Source organism: Suncus etruscus, chromosome 18, assembly GCF_024139225.1.
Source record: "Suncus etruscus isolate mSunEtr1 chromosome 18, mSunEtr1.pri.cur, whole genome shotgun sequence".
NCBI lineage: Eukaryota > Metazoa > Chordata > Mammalia > Eulipotyphla > Soricidae > Suncus > Suncus etruscus.
Genome location: NC_064865.1, coordinates 13,266,639 through 13,290,158, shown reverse-complemented (window position 1 = coordinate 13,290,158; position 23,520 = coordinate 13,266,639). Strand labels below are relative to the sequence as shown.

At 35.0% G+C, this 23,520-nt stretch overlaps 1 pseudogene; it reads right to left on the bottom strand.

Annotated features, from left to right (window-relative positions):
• Positions 1–22,502: 22,502 nt before the first annotated feature.
• LOC125996937 (uncharacterized) lies at positions 22,503–22,622 on the bottom strand (annotated as a pseudogene).
• Between the last annotated feature and the right edge of the window lie 898 nt (positions 22,623–23,520).

The following is a 23,520-nucleotide window of genomic DNA, read 5'->3' as shown; positions in this document are numbered from 1 at the left end:
AATATTTATTAAATTGAAGTGAGTTTTAAAATTATTAAATTCAAAGATGTTTTACTTAAAGATAAAGAGATATATTCTAAATAAAAGATAGACCATGGCATCATAAAAAAAAAAAAGATACCACACTACGTGACTTGGAGTGTCATAGTAAAGTGTATTAGAAAGTAAATTTAAGTCAGACTATTGGTTACCAAAATATTCACATTCAACTCCTTTTGTGATTTGAGAGGATTAAAGTTGAACATAAATGCCAAGATAAATATAAGCATGCTTCTTAATTTTTTTTAATTTATCTAAATATAATTCAATACCTTCTGATAGGTGTGTTTATCAGATTATAATACACAGCACTCTGTTACCATAAAATTATTTTCTGTCTTATCTCAAGAAGAAAATACAAGTAAATAGAGACCAATTTGAAAATAACCAGTTTTCTTTCTGTGCATTTTATCCTGACTAAAATATATAGGAAATGTAGAGGAAAGCATAACAAACAAAAATTCACATGTGGAGTTTGAAATAAATTTCTGTTTATTTCCTCTCATGTAATTTATAAAAATTCAGTTTAATAATACTTTAAAATATGTATAATCTTATTCAAAACGGAATTTTTGTTCAATATTTATAGGAACAGTCTGAATAAATAACAACCTTGATATTTTACTGTCATCACTGAATGATATTGTTTAAGAAATATCATTTAAACCTTGTCATTAAAGAAGAGTATCATTTATGATATAATAATATTAGTGCTGAATTAAATTAGGTTGAATGAACGTCTTACAGTTTCTAACTGTATACCTATATATCCAAATGACTCCCACACACCATCACCATACACAGTTGTGAAACATTTTCCTCTTTCTTGAATTTGGCACATTTTCTAGAAACTAAGATATTATTTAAAATCCCATCATCTTTCCTGAGGAGTCTATGATATCTGGTCATTTATATTTAGGATTGAGTTGAGAGAGAGAAAAGGACTGGCAATTCAGAAGCAGTAGTATGGCTCAGAGAGAGCACAGGTGACAACTTTGCCTTGCAAGTGATTGACTTTGAAAGTGACTGACCTGGGTTTGATCCCTGCCACTCAGTGCTGACTTAAAGCCCCACCAATGAGTGACCCATGAGTTCATAGTCATGGTGTAAACCCTGATCACTTATAGTTGTGCTTCCCTCATCTGCCTGCTCCCTTCCTCCCATAAACAATAGTTTATTATTATCCTATGCTTAGAACTTTTTTTTTTCAGAATGCCAATGCAGTTAATAGTTTATATTATGCAAGAAAGCTTATTCAGTCAAGATAAACTTAGAAAAACCAGAAATTTTTAGATAGAGAGGTTTGTAGAATTTAGGTGTAAAACAACATTTTCTATCTCTACCTACAGAATACTTGAGAGTCTATTAAATACCTTTTCAAGAAGTTTACTATTTGGTTTGTATAAGAGCTAAATATGTTTTTGAAGGCAGGATTTGCATCTCACTTAATGTTTAATACAACTGGCTGAAAGTAGTTCTACTAATAATGACTGAATTTTACACATATGATGACTTGGCTTTTTAACTATTGGCTCTCAGACCTATTGCAGGTTGAAACTTATTAGGTTTTTTGCTATGTGTATAAGTAGTTATTGGGTCAAGTAGTTTTATTTCTACTGTATTTCTCTAAACACAATTGAGCCAAATTGAATTATATGTATAAAAGAACAGTGATGGTTAGATCAACACATGTCCAAGTAACATTGTCACATTATAATACTCATGCTAATATAATTATTATAATATTCCATAATTTGCCAACAACTATTGTCTAAATGTCTATTTTGTAGAGCATCTTGTATGCTGACTTCCAAACTAAAAACTATCTTGTGTCTTATAGTTAAAGAGAGTAAAATATTGGTAAAATTTTATCATTCAAACCAATTGTATATAATTTATTGTAATGTATCTAAATAATTGTATCCGATTGTTCAAAATATTCTTGAATGGAGCCTGAGCAATAGCACAAAGCATAGGGCATTCATCTTGCATGTGGCCTACTTGAGTTCAATTTCTGGCATCCCATTATGGTCCCCGGAGCCTGCCAGGAACCATCTCTGAGCACAGAGCCAGAAGTAATCACTGAGCACTGCCAGTTGTATCCCCAAACCAAAAAACAAAAAAATATTTCAAGATAAACAGTTTAACCTTTATTTTGTGTATGTGCTTTCTTAGTATAAAGTTAGTTTATAGTTCTAATTTAAGGTGTATTGAATAAAACTATATTAAAATACTGCTATGTGATCATGTCACTAATAAGCTACAAATTTTTCTTAAAATATGTAGAGCTTCAAATTACTAGATAGATAAATTAATGTTTATAGTCATGTCAGTAGTCAAAATTTAGGGATATAAGCGGAAGCATAACAGAATCCATTTTAGTCTTTATTCTATTGGATCTCAAAATCTATTAGTAAAAAATACAAATAACTCTATCACAATACATGTTAAATTCACACAAATAATTTTAATAAAATTTATTTTTTTGTGTTAGTAAAATAAAGCCAACTCTAATACAATTGATTATGATAAAACTCATAACACAATACACATAGGACAATGTTCAAAGCAAATACAGTTTAGTGATTTTTCTTAAAAATTTAAAGGAGCCTCTGTTAGGTTTTATACCTTGTCAAGTCATTAATCATAGGTTAACTGATTGAGTCAGGGTAAACAATGCTTGGGGGCAAGAGTAACAACATAATCACTTGTATGTAAGAATAAGAAGAATAAGGCTTACATAACTTTCTGTAGAAATGAGACATTGAGGCTGGAGAGATAGCATGGAGGTAGGGCGTTTTCCTTGCATACAGGAGGACAGTGGTTCAAATTCTGGCCTCCCATATGGTCCCCCCAGTCTGCCAGGAGCGATTTCTGAGCATAGTCAGGAGTAACACCTGAGTGCTGCCGGGTGTGACCCCAAAACTATACAAAACAAAACAAGAAAAGAAAATGAGACATTATCTATAAGCCTCATAGTTATCTATGACTGAATTTGTGAATTAGAATGATGTCTCATAATAAAATAAGTTGGATTGGAAGGAAAAAGTTTGACAACAAGGAGACCAGTGTGGGGTTGACTTCCGTAACAGAAATGATAAAGACTTGAACTAAAATTGTGACAGTGGACTTTAGAGATAAAAGTATAGTTATAGTCTGCTCTGGTTGGTAGTATTACCTGCTTTTTTGAGTTTGATCTAGTTTATTTTTTTTAAAGAATAGTAATTACTTTATTTTATTAGATTAAAACTTTCAATCTGCTGACAATTACACAATCTGAATTTTTAAGCATAGTTCTCTGTTATTAATTAGGGAAGAGCTGGAGCATAAGAAGAAAATGCTAGTGTTTTCGTCTCCTTTGGAAACTATTAAATTAACATTAATTTTTCTATTTTTATTGTTTCAACAGAAGGTCATACATATGCTATTTTGGAGTTTACAGCTAGCCCCTCACTACTTTAATTTCGAGTGTTACTGCCAGACTGAAGAGATATGCAAGAAGTGATTTAAGAAGGATGGAGATTTTCATGCACCCCACACACTGTTATCTCTGGGAACTCTTGATCCATGCAGGGTGAGAATCCGTTAACATGACTGAGGTTAGGGCACAAGAGCTGCTCAGTGGAAGATGAGAAATTAAAACGTGATTATTATTTAGATTGAAATGTGAACTCAAAAGCACATTCCAGCAAATAGGAAGATAATAGAAATAAAGATTTACCCTACTCAATCATTTGCTGTGTTAAGTTTTGTCCTTGAACTGCCAAAACCATTATAACATGCTTTGACAGGAGAGATTGGTTTGAGGATTTACACTCCATCTCTATTTTGCCTTGGCAGATTTGTTGAAATACAAATTCTTAAAGCCCAGAAAATTTACTGCTTACCTAATTATACAAATTAAAGCCTCATAAAAAAATTGCTGACTCCCCCAAATCCATACACTAAAAAATAAATTCTGAATGGTAACTAATGGCGTAAAACTTACAAGAAAAATAAATGGGGGACTGAAATTCTGAAATCTGCATTGTGATTTTAGGTATAGTAGAGACATAATAATAATGTAATCTAATTTTTTAAAAATAGCCCATTTGTACAGGAGCAATAGAGTTTCTTTCGTCACATATGTTCTATCTGGATTAGATCCTTGGCATTCCCATGTGGATTCCCCATTCCACCAGGAGTAATTCATGAGCACAGAACCAGGATTCAGCCTAGTGTGGCTCCCAAACAAAAACAAACAAACAAACAAACAAAAACCCAACACAGAAAGAAACAGATGGAAAATGACTGAAAGAATAGTAGAATACTTGCTTCTTTGGCAAAGTGGATTAATTTTGTTTTTCTAAATTGTAAATGCTCTCACTAGAGTAACCATGTTTCCTGAGCTACAATAACACTTAAAAATTAGTCTTCTTTAATAATAAATTTATATCTATTTAATCCTTTATTTATAGGTAATTTGATAAAATTTTAATCATTAACATAAGTTGTATCTTCTTGAATTTACTGTAACTGGTGCAAAATACCAGAGATTTAAATTCATTAACATTTTAGTGAATCATTTTATCTTAGACTGTCCTTAAAAAGTCATAATTTTTAGTTTCCCTCATGTATATATCTTCTAACTTATGTGTCTTATTTATACAGTAAAATTACTGTTTGTTCATTTGAGAGGACACATCTGGTGGTGCTCAGGGCTTACTCTGGACTATGAATTCAGGATTAAGTTCTGGTTCAACTCCAGGGAAAGTTTGTAGTGTCTGGATTGAACTGGTTTGACCAAATACAAGGCAAACACTACCTGCTGTACTATTTCTCTGTCACCTTTAAAAATAGCATACACTGGTGGTGGGATTGCTGTAAAGGTGAAGTGGGGGTGCTCTGTTTATGGCTGAAACCTAACTCCAATCATGCCTGTAATTATGGTGCTTACTTAAATAAAGCATTTATGTAAAAAAGAAAAGAAAGAAACAACTGTATTCTGAACAACTCTGTAAACCACCGTGTTTAAATAAATTAATAAAATTAAAATTAAAATATGTGCCAGAGCGATGGTGCAGCAATAGGGCTTTTGCTTTGCACACGGTTGACTGAGGACGGAGTGCATTTCTATTCACCAGTATCCCATATGGTTCACCAAGCCAAGAATGATTCCTAATAACAATGCCTGAGATTAATAAAAAAAAAAGATAGCATATCACAGAAATTGAACTACATGTTATAAAATTTTATTTATATTATATTTAGTACCTAACACTTTCTCTGCTAATACAAGTATCTCCACACATTATTTTGACTCCTTTCATTTCCAGATTTCTGGATCAGATGAATACATTTTACTTTTCTTTAGGTAGAACATTCAATTCACCCTTTTCAGAAACAACGCAACAACCATTGTTTGGTCTCACCATTGACTTGTTTCTTGCTCTTCCTGTCAGAGAGAAAAGTGGCTTTCCAGAGAATAAAGGAAACTCAGAACACCACTTGAACTACTTCAAGTTTAGAAGAAACAAAAATTATACACTATTATTGTATTATTAATCTTTCCATTTATTCTCTTCTGCACAGTCTTCCTTACTATTACTGACTTCAAATTCAAATTTAAAGATAGCATAATAAATATCTAGATTTTAGAAGTATTTTAATGTATTTTTGTCTTCTTTATAGTTAAGAATCCTAGTATAATATGTACTTTTAAATCAAAGTTAAATTAAGTGATACATTTTGTTTTTTTAAATATATTTTTTATTTAAGTAACATGATCTTAGTTGGGTTACAGTCATAACCAGAACACCCTCCTTTACTAGTGTAACATTATCCCCTCCCCCCTTCCCATCCCCTGCCTGTATTCGAGACAGGCATTCTACTACAGTTATTTGTTTTTAAGTTCAGTAAATTGTATTTTTTTCTTAAAGAATAAGAGTAAAAAAGTACAGTAAAGGTGTGATAGTGGCAATCACCATTGTTTGCATAGGTCCAGAAAAATGGGGAAAATGAAAAAAAAAATCCTTGAACTGATTACAAAAAGGCCTCACCCCAGAAGTTTATTGGCATAAGACCGACTCTGGGTTCCAGGCATACCAGTCTGTCCAACCCGAGTCATTCTCCCTGGTCCCGGTGAAACTTTTTCACACTTTAGCTATTGTTGGTATCAGATTCTTATATTTAAAGACTCCGGATTCTGTGCATTTCTTTCATCGATGTCAGGCTGATGTGGAGCATCCTCTAGTTTCAGCATACCATTAAATGTGGAGCAATTTGCCTTGCGTGCAGACTGTTGCTGAGTCATCTGGGTGTTGGGAGCACTCTTTGGAATAAGTCGATGTCAAAGCAGTGGTAGGTCTTCCCTGGTATAGGCTAGGATCCTGGTAATGCTATAGACATTTGTGGTTGTTTCCATAGATGGTATCCATTGTTCAGGTATGTGTGGGTGATGCCCATTCTTCTGAGGCCTAAGCCAAATCATTATGCCATACATTTTGATTTTTATATCAATAAATTATATAAAAATAGTGAACTATGGAAGGACCAAGAAATGGTTCAGTTTCTGCAGTATTTGAAAGTATGAGTATTTGCTCCAAAAATATGATATTTAAGAGTGATTAATAAGAGTTATATTTTTAATGTTTCTGAAGTTACTTTCAGGAAACTTCACAATATTAACAGCATTTAACATTAAATCTTGAACTTATTTTTAGAATATCTGTAAAGAGTCATTTGTTCAGAATGGCTATTATTTTCTTCATTTTACTTTCCATATAATCAATATATTATATTATTTAAGAATTTAGCAAATGAAAATTTTTTATTAATTAGAAAATAATAGTAAAAATATCCAATTTTGGCACAATTAGTTAAACTATATATACAAATAAAACTATAATAATTTTTATGATTTACACAATTAAACCATAAAAGCCAAACAATATTATATGTAAAGTGTAATTGATTTTAGAAATAAAACAAAAATTTTAAATTTTAAATGACTGAAGAAGTCATTTTTATATAAATTGTATCATCTAATACCAGGTGCAGTCATATGAACATGTAGTATAAATAAAAATGATCAGACTGAAACACCAAACATAATAGATACCCAACCTACAACAAGCTGTAAAGTTGAGACCATTTACACCAGTATTCTGGTGGGGGGGGGGAAGGGAGGGAGATATGGGAGACTTGCTGGGAACAGGAGTGGAGGAAGGACAACATTGGTGGTGGGAATGCCCTTCATTCATTGTCGCTATGTACCATAAATAATTCTGTGTAGTGAACTTCAATCAAAATAAAAATTAAAAAAAATTGTATCATCTACACAAATAGTATGTACTACACAAGAGAGCACACTGATGCTGTAATTAAAGTTGTCATTCTCCCAATAAAAATATTTTATTTTGGGGCCAGACAGATGGCATAGAGGTAGAGCATTTGCCTGGCATGCAGAAGGACGGTGATTCGAAACCCATAGGGTCCCCTGAGCCTGCCAGGAGTGATTTCTGAGCGTATAGCCAGGAGTAACCTCTGAGCGCTGCTGTGTGTGGCCCCCCCAAAAAAAAAACAAAAAAAGTTTTATTTCAAATTTTCTTAATTTGAGTCATAACTTTTTATATTTTCAGATACTTTAAGATATTTATACTTCAAGATATTTTAGATACTTTATCAGGCTCAATGAATGAAAGTGTTTGTCTAGCAAGTACAAAACCTCAAGTTGTAACTCCACGTCAACATTCATGATCTTTCCAGCTCTAGGGCAAGAAAGAGCTCAGGATCAAAGGCACAATAAAAGAGTCATGACATTTTTTTGCTCTAGGTTGATCTCAGTTTAATTTTCAGTATTACTGAAAATAATCCCTGACACAGAACGAGGTCAATCTGAGTTTCACTGAGAAAAGCTCCAAAGCAAAACGGAAGGAAGGAAGGAAGGAAGGAAGGAAGGAAGGAAGGAAGGAAGGAAGGAAGGAAGGAAGGAAGGAAGGAAGGAAGGAAGGAAGGAAGGAAGGAAGGAAGGAAGGAAGGAAGGAAGGAAGGAAATTAGGAAGGATGGAAAGAAGGAAGAAAATTAGGAGGGAAGGAAAGAAGGAAGAAAATTAGGAGGGAAGGAAAGAAGGAAAGAACGATGGACAGGAAAGGATGGAAGAAGGGAAGAAGGAAAGAAAAGAAGGGGAAAAAGGAGAAGGAAGGAGAAGAGGAAGGAAGAAGAAATGTAAGAGATGGAAGGAGGAAAGGAAGGAGTTAAAGATAAAAAGGAAGGGTGTAGAAAGAAGAGAAAAAGTAGAAAGGAAGGAGGGTGGAAGGAAGGAAGGAAAAATGAGAGAAGAAAGTATGGAAGTAAGGAAGAAGTGAAGAAAGGAGAGAAGGAAGGTTGAAAGGATCAAAAAGAAATATAAAAGGAAGGAAGAAGAGTAGGAATGTAGAAATAAAGAAAGGATAGAAGGAAAAATGAATAGAGGAAGGAAGTAGAGACATAAGGAAATGATAGAAGTGAGAAGTGAAGGAAGAAAGGGGGAAAGGAGAGAAGGAAGGTGTGTAGGAATACAGGAACATAGGAAGGAAGGAGATAGAAAAGGAAAGAAGGAGGGAGGGAGGAAAAGAATGAGGGAGAAAAGGAAGGATGTGAGGAAGGAAGGATAAAAAATAGGAAGGAAGGAAGGAATGAAAGAAGGAAGAGGAATGAAGAACAGAAGGAAGGAAAGATACAAAGAAATGGGGAGAGGAAGGCAAGAAGAAAGTGTCTCTATGGCTCAATAGCCTAGCTGTCCTGACTTATAGAGTCTAGATTGACTTTAAAGGAAAAAAAAGTGGTTCTTTTTTCCTATAAAATTGTTTATGAATTTCAATCATAAAATGTGTAACACCATTTATCAGTGCACATTTCCCACCACCATTGCCCACAGTTTTCCTTTGCCCTCCCCCTTCCCTGAGTTTATGACAAATCTTTATCTTCTTCATGTGTTCTCTCTCTCTCCTTTATTTATATTTTAAACATTGTAGTTTGCTGTATTGTTACTGAAGGCTATCATACCTATCAACTTATCTCCTTACAGCACCTAATTCTTGTTTAGAGTGGTCATTTCCAACTTTCATTGTTCTTGTGATCCCTTTTCTTTATTTTTTTGTATTAATATCTTTATTTAAACACCTTGGTTACAAATATGATTATAGTTGAGTTTTAGTCATGTAAAGAAGAACCCCTTCACCAGTGCAACATTCCAATCACCAATGTCCCAATTCTCCCTCTTCCCCACCTCACCCCACCTGTACTCTAGACAGGCTTTCTACTTCCCTCATTCATTCCTATTGTTATGATAGTTCTCAATATAATTATTTCTCTAATTGCACTCACCATTCTTTGTGGTGAACTTTATATTGTGACCTTCCAGCCCTCTCTTTTGTCTCTGAGAATTATTGCAAAAAATGTCTTTTATTTTTCTTAAAACCCATAGATGAGTGAGACTATTCTGCATCTATCTCTCTCTATCTGACTTATTTTACTCAGCATAATAGATTCCATGTACATCCATGTATAAGAAAATATCATGACTTCATCTCTCCTGATGGCGGCATATTATTCCATTGTGTATACGTACCACAGTCCACTCATCTGTTGAAGGGAATCTTGGTTGTTTTCAGAGTCTGGCTATTGTAAATAGTGCTGCAATTAATATATGTTTGAGGAAGGGATTTTTATACTGTATTTTTGTGTTCCTATAATATCCCTAGAAGTGGTATAGCTAATTTTTAAGGGAAATTTTCAGTGTTTTTTTTCCTCATTGAGTATGGAATTTATTTGGGGTCTATGGTATAGCATGTGACCTTTATTATGTTGAGATATGTTCCTTCTATCCTTTTTTATTGGAGTTTTTATTATGATGGATGTTAAATTTTTATCAAATTCTTTATCCTCATCTATTGATATTATTATATGATTATTTTGTCATTTATTTTATACAGTATTTCTAAGGTACAAAGAGCACAGAATTACTGATAGAGGGTACACTAAGTCGAGCTTTCCATGAAACTATAAAGTTCTGCTGGGTGGGACAAGATCTGGATATCATCCTCTTCATAGGCTCCTTGGATTATTCTAGCAGCTATTTATTATTTTATGTGGTTTTGTTCTTTTCTATCCTTTGGTTATCTATCTTAGCTAGGTATATTTTTATAGAAGGGATTAGGACGTGTTTGATGGAAAAGAGCATATTGAGATGTATAGAGTTGAACTTTGTTCAATAGTATCAATAGTAGTTGGCGACTGAATCTATTGAAATGAAAGCCAAGTCTACCCTAATGTGAATTTGAGTTCTGTGGTCTAGGATCTGGCTAAACAGGGAGCATCATGGGTAAACACGATCTCAGTGATCGCTACAAATATGGATTGAACAGATATTATACAAATCCCAAGTTCAAAAGGAGAGAGGAGGTCATCTTTCTTTTAAAAGTGTTAGAAAAAACCTTGATAATTTTCACCTACGTAGGTATTAGGCTCAGACATCCTCAGGCTTGAATTTGATTTACCTGCACCCAGGGCCTTAGTATGGATATCAATTTCCATCCTTGCTCAGTGTTAAGGAAACAGTCACAAAAACTATTCCATGATCCCAGTAGAAAAGGATTGAGGGGTGTCTAGTCTACCCCACTTCAATCTGTGTCCCTAATTTATGCAAGCTGTTTGAAATCTACAGCTGCCAACATTTGGCTGGTACCTCAGTACCATTAGAATTCAAATAACCTCTGTGATCTGCTACATTGTCTCACCATCCAAAAAAAAAAAAGTCCTTTATTTTTATTTTGCTTTTGATCATGCATTTAGTGTCAACCTCCATTCCCTTAGCAAGTCCCTGTATCTGGGAAGCAACCCATGATTATATTTAAAACTATTCCTATCTTTTAAGATGGCTAGAGAAATTGTTATCTATGACTTCTATCCTTCTCCAGTCCTATGATCATCTTTTCAAGTCTTTTATTTTATCTTGTCATTTATTTAATTTAAAATACAAGAGCAGAATCGATGGGGCCGGAGTCAAAGCACAGCAAGTAGGGCATTTACCTTGAGTACTGCTGACCAAGATCTAATTCCCAGCATCTCATGCTGAGCTTGACAGGAGTGATTTCTGAGTGCAAAGCCAGGAGTAACCTGTGCATGCCACTGAATGTGTCTCCAAAACCAAAGGAAAAAAAGGAGTAAAATACCGTTATTTTTAGTACAGTTTGCCACCATCTTACCAGAATTCCTTTCATGTATGCTCTTTGTATCTCTTTATGAAATAACTATTTCAGTTAACATTATTAACATTATTCCCATGTATTCATTTAATTGAGGTACAGGATTTTAAATGGTATATATTTAAATAATTTTATGTCTACTATGCCTGTACCGTATACCTGTCGCCAAAGAGCAAATATTCTATCATGATGTTGACATTAAATATATCTAATTATTCAGTGTCATTTATAAAGAAAAAAAGTAAAATAAGCAATTAGGTATGTATTAAGCTTCTGAACTACAAACAAAATGATTACTAAAATAAGGCAACCTTAGTATACTGGAAAGATATTTTCATGCCACCAATTGACAAATGACTAATATCTAAAATACACAAAGTAGTAAAAAAAGCTCCACAGAACTCAACAATAACATTAACAAATAATCCTATAAAAAGGAGAGAGGAACTCAATAGGCTTTTACTCAAAGAAGAGATATGGAAACCCACATGTATGAAATGTATGAAAAAGTGTCCATGATTAGACTGTCAGAAAAACAAAAATAAAAAAAACAACAATGAGTTATAAAGTTCAGAAACAATGAAATGGTGGCAATGATACAGTGGAAAGGTAATGTACTTAGTCATTTTCTGGTTTAGTCACTATAAAAACAGTGTGAAGAGTTCTCAAAGAATTAAAAACAGAACTTCCCTAAGACCCAACAGTTCCATCTCTTGGCACCTATTCTCCCGAAATCTCTACTGTATTTTCCAGTGTATAAGATGACTTTTGAAACAAAAAAAAGTCAACCAAAAATTGGGGGTCGTCTTATACGCCGAGTATATCCCAAAAAATGTTTCAATATGCCACTAAACGAAATTGTCTAAATATTGCCACAAAACGAATTTTCCAACTCGATCCTGCACCAATCACTGCAAGGCTGCTCGGACCACCTCTCTAACTCAGCCAATCCAAGCAGGCTTTTTATGCATGCAAATTAGACAATGTTCTGGACCGAATCTACACTGTAAAAAGCCTGCTCAGATTGGCCAGAGTCAGAGAGGAAGTCTATTATAGTAGAACCTTTGAGCCTTTGCTTTTTGTGACTGGCTAACTGTGGTATATACAGTTGCAGCACAGGAACGTTCTCTGATGCAGCGAATATAGGCCTAAACCTATGTTTTAACTGCAAAATTGGGGGTGGTCTTATATGCCGGCAAATACAGTACTTAATTAAGTTTACAAAGCTAAAGAAGGTAATAAGATTGCCTATTCCATTGCAATAAATTCAAGAAGTTATAGAATACATTAGTTTTTAGATTTTAGTTAATATTGGCCATCAGCTCTCAATTCCAACTTCTAAAACCAGGGACCATTTAAGAGACCTATTAATAGAGCAAAGGGCTCATAATAATCTCAGTAAGCCATCTTAAATCCTTTTTCCTTAGAAAACAAACTTTAATAAATAATTTTATCTAAATTTTTAATTGAATCACTGTGATATGCACAGTCACAAAGTTGTATATTCATACAATGTACAACACCTTTCAATAATGTACATTTCTCACCACCAATGTCATCAGGTTTCCTCTTACTGTCCCATCCTCTTCTCTCCCTGATTTCCTCTGTGGAAGACATTTTATTCTCTCTCTTTCTCTCTCTTCCTTTGTTTTTGCTTTTTAAACACTTTGGTTGGAAATATTACTTCAGGGGTATCATGTATCTCACTTTATCTCAGGAATATGCAACTCAAAACAATAATGATACATAAACTCACACCATCGAGAATGGCATACATCTAAATAATTTGTAACCACAATGTTTAAATAAAACCATTTAAAACAAATGAATAACAACTAGTGTTGGCATAAATGAGGGGGAAAGTTAGTTCTTATTCACTGCTGGTGGGAATGTTATATTGCTTTTAAGAAAGCAATATAAGAATATTCCTCCCCAAACTAGAAACTAAACTTCCATATGACCCAGCACTACCACTTTTAAAAATATAATTTAAAAACCCAAATACACAAATAAATATGTCATATAGGCCCATATACACAATGCAGAAAATCTCTCTGGACTCCTATGTTCATTGCAAACTATAAATAATAACAAACATCTAGAAATAACCTAAGAACCTGAGAACAGATGAGTAGATACAGAGAACATGGTATATGTACACAATGGAATACTCCGCAACTGTTAGGAAAAATGAAATCATGAAATTTGCTTATACATGGTGGATATGGAGAACATTATGCATAATAAAATGAGTCAGTGAGAGAATAAACCAGAATTATCTCACACACTTGTGGGAAATTAAATAAAAGATAGCATGGTAATAATATCCAGAGATAGTAGAAATGAGGACTAGGAGGACCAATCTATAGAAGGAGGCCTACCACAAATAGCAGGGGGAGGGCTGTTAGGGCAGAGAAGGGACCTCTATGACAATGATAATTGGAAATGATCACTTTGGGCAAGAAATGTGTTCTGAAAGAAGATAAACCAACAGACCCTTTGCACAGAAAAGCCAAAGCTATGACAGCTCAGAAAAGCTTTGCACAAGCCATTTCATCTGTATTCTGTTAAGGAGACATACAAACATTCCAACTTGTTGGGGAATGTGTGATTTATTTCCTTTATCATGTAATTTTCTTTTCTTTGATAATTATTTTTTTTGGGTCACACCCGGCAGTGCTCAAGGGTTATTCCTGGCTCCAGTCTCAGAAATTGCTCCTGGAAGGCATGGGGGACCATATGGGGCGCCGGGATTCGAACCAATGACCTCCTGCATGAAAGGCAAACGCCTTACCTCCATGCTATCTCTCCGGCCCCTTCTTTGATAATTATTTAAAACTATTTTACTTCATTATTATCTCAAATTATTTTGTGGAATAATGAAAATAGAGACAGATGTAAAGGCCACCAGTTCATCTAGTTAATAAAAATGGTCATTTTAAATTTTGCCTGCATGGTGTCATCTTAAACAATTTAAACATTTTAAACAATTAAACATTGTTGCAGTAGGCGTAACTCAGGGTTATTGCCAAACTACTCCAGAAGATGTCCCAGTACTGCTTTTGGTTTTCTCAGTTAAAAATGGTACATCATGATAGGATTTTAGGATACAGAAGCTCTCACATATATGCATATGAAAACAGCAGAAATCTCAAAGTCACAAAGTGAGGCAATGAATATAAGATATGGAGAAGCAACCAGGAACTCCATGATCCAGCAGAGTATCAGAACTCTGACTTGGATAGCTGCTCAAGAAGGAATTAAGCTGTAAAATAAGGAGTTAGAGTACGAAGAAATCTGGGTTCTCTGGGTTCATTATACACACATTCAAGGATCTCTTGTGGATGGTTTGATAAAATGGGGGTGGGGGAGAGGAGCAAGAATGTTGAAGAAAATTGTGCTTCCACTTTTATGCTTGACCAACTTCAGCCTAATGGGAAAGAACTTATGTGGGATCAGGACTGGCAGAGTAATTTACAAGCACCCATGTGACACAGACCCCTGAAGCTAATGTAAGTTCCCCCACTTAAGCTGTTGTGTACAGTGGGGGAGAAGACATCTGTGTTCTCAAGCACCTGAGACACAGTTGGAGTAATTGCTCTTTGTAGAAAAAGGAAAGTCAGTCTTCACCTCAGCACAGATGGTCATCTTATTTTGGAAATAAAAATTTCAGGAGTAGGTGATATTTGAAAAAAAAAAAAAAGGTTATTTTTAAATAATTTTTATTGTGACCAAAGTGAATTACAAATCTTTCACAGTAATATTTTAGGTACATAGTGACATTGAATCAGGGGCATTCCCACCACCAGGGTTGTCCTACCTCCACCCCTGTTCCCAGCATGCATCCCATATCATATCCCCCTTCATGGTCCCCCTGGCTGCTAGAATAAGTGGTCCCCTCTGTGTCTAACTTGTTGTAGACTGGGAATCGACTTTTTTGTCATTGGCTTTGTATTTGGTGTTTAAGTGTTATCATATTTTTATATTTTACTCATATTTTATATTTGTTTGGTCTTGGTACCATCCATTATTTCCCCCTCAATTTATGAGGCAGAACAACTTTTTTATTAAAAGAAATATAGAGATATGCGAGGGGAGATAAAGAGAGAATGATAGGTATTCAAGAGAGTACATGTGCTTCTTCACAGTAGAAGAAGCAGAAAATAGCTTCTGGAAGTCCATATAAAATTTCTCCAAATTGTTTTTGCATGGAGTTATCTGAATATTAATGATTATATTAATTATAATGAATAAGTGGATCATTGTCACAAGGAAAACCTTGGACACTTGATGACCTTTTATACTGATAGAATAACATTTTTATATAAATTACCCTATAGCTTTTTTTTTCTCAGGAGGTCCACCTTTGTCTTGGTGAGGCCTAGGTCTGTGCATCTCCAAAGAGTTTAGGATTTCCAGCTCAAGAAATGTCTTTTAACTATTTTTGAACTTGGCCTTTTCTTGTCAATTTTTATTATCTCCCCACATCTCCATACTAGACTCCTCTCTATCTAGTTAATTGCAAATAGATGCACCCAGAAATCTACTTAGAATTTGCTATATCACTCTGAGTAAAGATACAGACTTGGGAAACTGGGAGGACATTTTTGAAAAATGGATAGACTAGCCATGCTCAAAGGATCAGTTTACCCAAACTCACATCCAGGAGATTCTTTCTACACCTTGCAAATCCAGTTGGTTCTAGATGCAGCTTAATTGTTGTCTTAGGGAGCAGGCAGAACTTTAATGCCCAACACTGGACAGGAGTTCAGACAGACTTGGTGAAAGAAGAGGAGGGTGGTAGAACATTCTCTCTCATAACTACAACTTTCTCCTGTTCTCTGGTCTCCTTTCCCCTACTGGCACCATATCTTTAGGCTTCTTGTCTTTAAAGTAAAAGACAGAGAGCCTGAAAGAAGTTAGCTTTGAGATTTTCTCCTTAATAACTCCAATAAGGAAGACCAAAGTCAATATGCTTCAGATATTGAATAATATGACTTAGCACTCCTGATTAAAATGTTGTGGGGTTTATTTTTTGTTTTTTTTTTTGTTTTTGTTTTTGGTCAATGTCAATGCTTCTGTAGTCATGAAAATTAACTTGCAAATTCTGCAAATATTTAACAAGATTTCCACTAGGAACTGACATATATGATGAGGAGCTTTTGGTAAGTTCAATAACATCTTAGAAAATTAATGGAAAAAATAAAATATCTACTAAAGATGAAGGAAGCAAAATACTTAAAATAGTTTATGGTATCATATATCTTAGTTAGAAAACTAAGTTTTTTTTTAATTTAAAACTCCAGATTTAAATTACTCTTAAGACTTATAATATAGTGGCCAGAGAGATAGCACAGTTATTGGGAATTTGCTTTGCAAGCAGCAGATCCAGGGCAGATATTGGTTTGAATTTCCCCATCCCATATGGTCCCCCATGCTTGCGAGGAATGATTTATGAGTACAGAGCCAGGAGTACCCCTAAATGCTACCAAGTATGACCCAAAAACCAAAACATAAAAAGACTTAATATATAGCTTCTAAGTGATCCATTTTTTTTGTTTATCTGCTTTTTTGAGCCTCACATTATGATACTCCTGGCTCTGTGCTCAATGATTACTTTTGGGGAACTGTAGACTGGGGGGTGGACCATATGGGATACAAAACAAGTGCCCTATCCACTGGACTATAACTATGGCCCCACGTGATTAAGTCACACATGTGTTTTTTTTTTGTTTGTTTTTGTTTTTTCGGCCACACCCATTTGATGCTCAGGGGTTACTCCTGGCTAAGCGCTCAGAAATTGCCCCTGGCTTGGGGGGACCATATGGGACACCAGGGGATTGAACCACGGTCCTTCCTTGGCTAGCGCTTGCAAGGCATAGACACCTCTAGCACCACCTCACCAGCCCCTACACATGTGTTTGTTTTAAGGGCACATTTGGCAATACTCAGGGGTTACTTCTGACTCTGTACTCAGGAATTACACCTGGCAGGCCTTGGTCTTATAAACTTTACTCAGAATAGAGTTATATCCTGCCTTAACAACTGTATTAATATATGATATTTTTTATTGTTTTATGTCTCAGGGCATTTATTAAGAAAGGTATTAGTCTTTCTAAATTAACCTAAATTAAATACTGGTCTCCACTGATAAAAACTGTACTGCTTTCTGTTGTTATGCCCGTTTTGTTTTCATTCTGTCATAGGAAGCCAGGCTATTTAATACTTCTAAACTACAATAATGTATCATAAGAAGAGAACTGAGAATGGTAAGATGCCCTGGACTTTTTTAATATGTGTACTTTGTATATAAAACTGCAGGGGTGGCATGATAATATAGTAGATAGTGTACTTGCCTTGCTGGAAGCCAACCCAGGCTCAATCCTGGCCTACAGCCCTGATCTCTGCCAGAAGTGTAATTCTTGAGTGCAGGTTCAGAAGTAACACCTCAGTATTGCCAACTGTGGCCTTAAAGCAGGCACAAATAAAATAAAATAAGCCCTAGGAGGTGATAGTACAGCAGTAGTGATTTGTCTTGCATGAAGTTTACCTAGGTTTAATTTCCAGCACCTCATATGCTTCTTTTTTATTAATATCTTTATTTAAACACCTTGATTATAAATATGACTGTTGTTGGGTTTCAGTCATGTAAAGAACACCCCCCACTTCACCAGTGCAACATTCCCTTCACCGATTTTCCAAATCTCCCTCCTCGTATGCTTTTTTTTGCACTGATAAGAGTAATTCCTGAATGCAGAGCCAGGAGAAATTACTGTGCATCACTGGATTTGACTAAATAGCTAAAAAGGAAAAAAAAAGAAAAAAAATTTCAAAGATAAAGTGATGAAACAAATAGCAAGCAAATAAGTAACATTGGAAGCAATAAATAATGGTAAGAAAGCAGGGGCCCCAGAGACCACTACTTTGGGAGAAAGACTCATGTTGTTTTTTGTTTTTACTTTTAGACAAACAGTACTGAGGGTTCAATAGTTTATTTAGACAGTTTGGGTTTGAGATAAAAGTCATCCTGATAAAAATATATGGGCTCCAGCCTGGCTCACAGAGCATCCTCAGAGTGGCAAAAGAGAATCACACATAAATACTAATTGGATGACCTGACTGAACAAGGAGAAATCCAGACTTCTAAGAGCTCAAAAATATAAGAAGGAAAAAGACCAAGGAGGCATTGAAATATGAAGATAAAATCAATACAGAATTGCCCAGGAAATCAATAAGAGGGATAAAGGACGTGCTGGGTATGTGAAATACATGTTTTGTCTCCTGTACAAGTGAGAAATCTGGCAGCAAGTTTTGAACATGCTGCAATGCTGTAATTAAAGCTCAAGGGAGAATGACGAGACTGAATCTTAATAATCAAGTGAGGAGATGCCATGGCAATAAGTGACTCCTTGTCAGGAACAGAATTTCTGGGCGATTTTAAGTTAAATATAATCTCATGTATAGAGCCAGAAGATAGATCCATGATTATCTCTGTGAATTTGTGATCTTAGAGACAAGGGCTTGATTTAAAACCATCATTCAATAAAAGTGTCATCTTTCAACAGGCCAAAGCAACATGCTGATACAATTACCATCAGCCTAAGAATTACAGTATTATGTAGGGGTAAGCAATGATCTCCTTTCAAATACCCAGGGTGTCTGCAAAGGACAGTCAGTTATCTGTGACTAGATATTATTATAGAAATGCAGCTCATAAAAAAAAAGAAATGCAGCTAATTATATTTGTTTTCTCATGCACCACATGAAGAGAGGATTATTAGGAAAAATATGAAAGAAATCACATACAAACCCACACACAGAGAAGTTTTTTTAATCACACAGAAAGGGAATATATGCATATACACAAATATACACATATATGTATAAACTCAAAATAAAATCATTGCAAATAATTTGGGGAAAGGAAATTAGGTGATACGTGGTGTGCCCAGAACTTATCCCTAGTTTTGCGATCAGGGGACCATATGTAGTGCTGGGAATTGAACAAAATCAGTCACTATGCCTTTATACTAGCCTAAGAAAAATTTTTGACACGGCAAAAAACTGGAAAATAATCTTTTTTAAATAAAGCTGAAGTTTTTTTCTTCTAAATTATTTCTTCTTGCTTTAAGCAGAAGATTTTACAGTCCAAGGGTAAATGTTTGTACCAATCTATGTGAAAGTTATTGTTTCTCAAATTATCTCAAGGTTTCCATTTACAGTGACTACTATGTATAAAACGACTCCCAATCTATGATTTAATCCTAATCAATACTGAGTTAGACTACATACCAATCTATGAAAATAAAATAAGTGTCTTTCTTTATAGTTTTAAAATAAATATATAAGAATCCGTGTCTTATTAAACTATCAGTTAAGTGTTATTTGTTTCCTTGAATATCTTCTTCAAATTATTGAAAAAAAATTCTACTACCATAATAAATAACACTGTATATTCCCACCTGCCAATATATTCCAGAGAAGTTATTTTGAGGGAAATCAATAATTATTAAAATAAAATTTTAAGGGTTGTGATTCTAGGGAAGGGGCATACTATTTTTAACCCAATAAATCATATGGAGCAGAAAAATAGTTTAAAAAGTTAAAAAGACAAAACAAAAATTTCACCACAAAGCAAGAATGCAAAAAACTGAAACACAGATAAATGACCACCAGTAGCAAAAACAAAAATTACTTAGCACCCAGAACTATTCCTTGATACCTGTGCTCATTTATAAAACTGCAAATGAATGGAGGCCATGCAACAGACTTTGCTTACGTTTTTTTTTAAACCTGTCATATTACTGTATGAAACAGCCCAACAAGAACATTCTGGATGAAGTGATGTTTTAGTTTAGGTCAGAGAGGTGGTGAAAAGCACAAACAAAGGAAAAAGCTGAGTTTCATACTTGAGTTACCACCCTTCGAGCTTGCAGACAGCTTTACAATCAAATAAAACTAATCTTCCTCTTTCACTTTCATTATTTACTTCTCCTGGTAAACAATCAGACTACTCTCGTCCAAGTCAAACACCGAACAGGATCGACCATGGACCAGAAAGGGAGAAAGAAGGTATGATGTCCTCCTTAATGGTGTTAGGCAATGGTTTTTCACCAGTGTGTCCGATGGAGGGGACAAAATTGTGGGCCATGCAGAGACAAAGATTTTCTAGATATTTGGGGCTGGTAACTACAGCTAGTCAGATGTCAGTGACCAAGAAGCAATGCTAGCAAGGCTACATAAGAGCAAGGCGAAGGCTACTTTCAACAGTACATGGCTGTTGAGAATGTTTCTCTTTCCAAAGTCAATGTGGGCAAAGACAGGCATGGAAAGAGCAAAGATAAGCAGAGAATGGAATCTGGACAGAGAGGGTACGCCAGAGGTGAGGAGAACTTGAGCCTCGAGCATGGAAACATCTAGAAGCGAGTCAGCACTTCATCTCCTCACCCACCTGCCTACACTCAGGCCAAAGACAGAACGTCTGAACTCAAAGAAATAGAACCCAAGTTCTCCACACAAGCAAGATATGTGCTCAACGTCTGAGCTCCAACTCCCTGTTGTTCCTTTATAGTTTCAAAATCTCCTACTGCCAAGATTTTTGTGGTTGTAATTAAAATTGAGTCTCATTTCTGAAAATATCCAGCAATTGTGGGAAACAAGTGATCAATGTCAAAATTATCAGAAAGAATTACAAACAATAGTTCAGGCGCTCTTAAGTGCACAACACAAAATTTGCTTTAAAACATGTATAAGAATGTCTATCAGCTAAATCATGTTTCCCTTCTCCCAATTTGTGCTGAAGTACTAAAATTCCAGTACCTATGAATACAGATGAATAAAAATTTAAAAATAATATCACCGGGGGCCGGGCGGTGGCGCTGGAGGTAAGGTGCCTGCCTTGCCTGCGCTAGCCTAGGACGGACCGCGGTTCGATCCCCCGGCGTCCCATATGGTCCCCCAAGCCAGGAGCGACTTCTGAGCGCATAGCCAGGAGTAACCCCTGAGCGTCACCGGGTGTGGCCCAAAAACCAAAAAAAAAAATAAATAAATAAAAAAATAATATCACCGATAACATAAGCCATTTGTGATATCAATATTTGTAATGAAAGAAGTAAAAGTAACAGGCAATTGACAAGTAAATGTCTCTCCTTCCTACACAAGGAGAATGGCAAAATAGATTATATATGTGTTTTCTGGTTAATATGATGGGTTTGCTACAGCAGAATATCTGATGTCACGTAGTTTGCCTCTCCAGAGAAGGGTAAATGTATGTATCTCATCTTAAGAAGGTTTGAAAACAACTGGAGTAGCATGACCAGTGGACCATTGAAAGAGAGAACTCAAAATAGGATGCTGCATGGAAAATCAAGTGCTGGGTTTCAGCACAAATGTTTGTATCAACGAAGATTAAGGAAAAAAGGTTTGGGTAAAGATAGGGACAAGAAGTAGAAACAAAGAAATGCCCCCTCCAAAATCGCCTTATGTTATAGATTACACTATAACAAAATTAAAACAAAGCACCTTGGGAGTTTAGAAATACCTTTGCTGAAACTCATCTTCTAATTAAAAAATTTGCATGGAAGCAAGAAAAATATTGGAGACAAATTTTTCACTCAACTGTTATAAAATGTCAAAATAATAATATTAAAGAGCAGATAAGTCTTCCCTAAACAATGAGAGTAAATAAGAAATGTATTCCAATAATGAAGTGACAAAAATAAATTATAAGAACTTGATAGTGAGGTGAACTCAATTCAGGAAAACTAGAAATGAGATAAAAATGACAAAATGAATAACTTAACACTTAATGCAATATAAGATATACATGAAAAAGCTAAAACTACAAAGAAATGAATAAAGAAAAAGTTTCTAAAAGGAAAAAAAAGACGTGTTGAACAAACAAAAAATAGCATTGAATATTCATCACCTTTTAGAAGAAAACTTAAATAGATTGAAATGAATACTGGAGTAGGCAATCTATGAAGAAATTATAGAAAAAGTGAAAGAGAACAAGATGCATAAACGTCAGAGAAAATACTTACTGAAAAATACTTTCCCCAAAGTATCAAGCAGCATAATTTATATGAAGATCTATTCTAATAAAATTATTGAATTGTATGTGGTGAAAGGCACGAAATCCAGGTCCTTTTGTAAGTATGGTAAATACTCTGCTACTGAGACTTATCCCCAGGAATATTAAATTTTAAAGAAAAGAATAGTTCCTTAACTACGAATTTTTTTGTCCCCCCATTCACAATACAGACCAGACAAAGGGCCTGGTTTGAGGTGTATATGAGGAGCATTTACTGTACCTCCTCATTGTAAAGAACACAGTGTGTGGTAAGCATTGGGAGGCCTTATCTTTTCTTTTCATTTTTTTGATATATGTATGTATGTATATATATAGATAGATATATAAAAAAAACCCTTCACCAGTGCAACATTCCCATCACCAATATTCCAAGTGTCCTTCCTCCTCACCCCACACTGGCCTGTACTCTAGACAGACTTTCTACTTCCCTAATTCAGTCACATTTTGTTATGACAGTACTCAGTATAATTATTTCTGTGACTGCACTAAACAATCCCTTTTGTGAGCTTCATGTCGGGAGCTGGACCCTCCAGTCCTCCTCTATTTTGTGTCTGAGAATCCTTACACAAATGTTTTTCCTTTTTCTCAAAATCCATAGATGAGTGAGACCATTTTGTGTTTATCTCTCTCCCTCTGACTTACTTCATTCAGCATAATAGATTCCATGTACATCCATGTATAGGAAATTTTAATGACTTCATCTCTTCTGATGGCTGCATAATATTTCATTGTATATATGTATTATAGTTTCTTTAGCCATTCATCTATTGAGGGACATCTAGGCTGTTTCCAGAGTCTGGCTATTGTAAGCAGTTCTGCAATGAATATAGGTGTGAGAAAGTGATTTTTGTATTTGTGTGTGTGTGTTCCTAGTATATATCCCTAGGAGTGATATAGCTGGATCGTATAGGACCTCAACTTCCAGCTTTTGGAGGAATCTCCATATTGCTTTCCACAAAGGTTGTACTAGACGGTATTCCCACCAGTAGTGAATAAGAGTTCCTTTCTCTCCACAATCCCACCAGCACTGCTTGTTCTCATTCTTTCTGTTGAAAGAAATGACTAAAACTTCTTTGACTAAAAATTTAAAAGTGCTAATATACTAGTAAAACTTATTATCACCAAAGTTTTGGGCAGTAATTTATGTCATAAAAAAGAATATG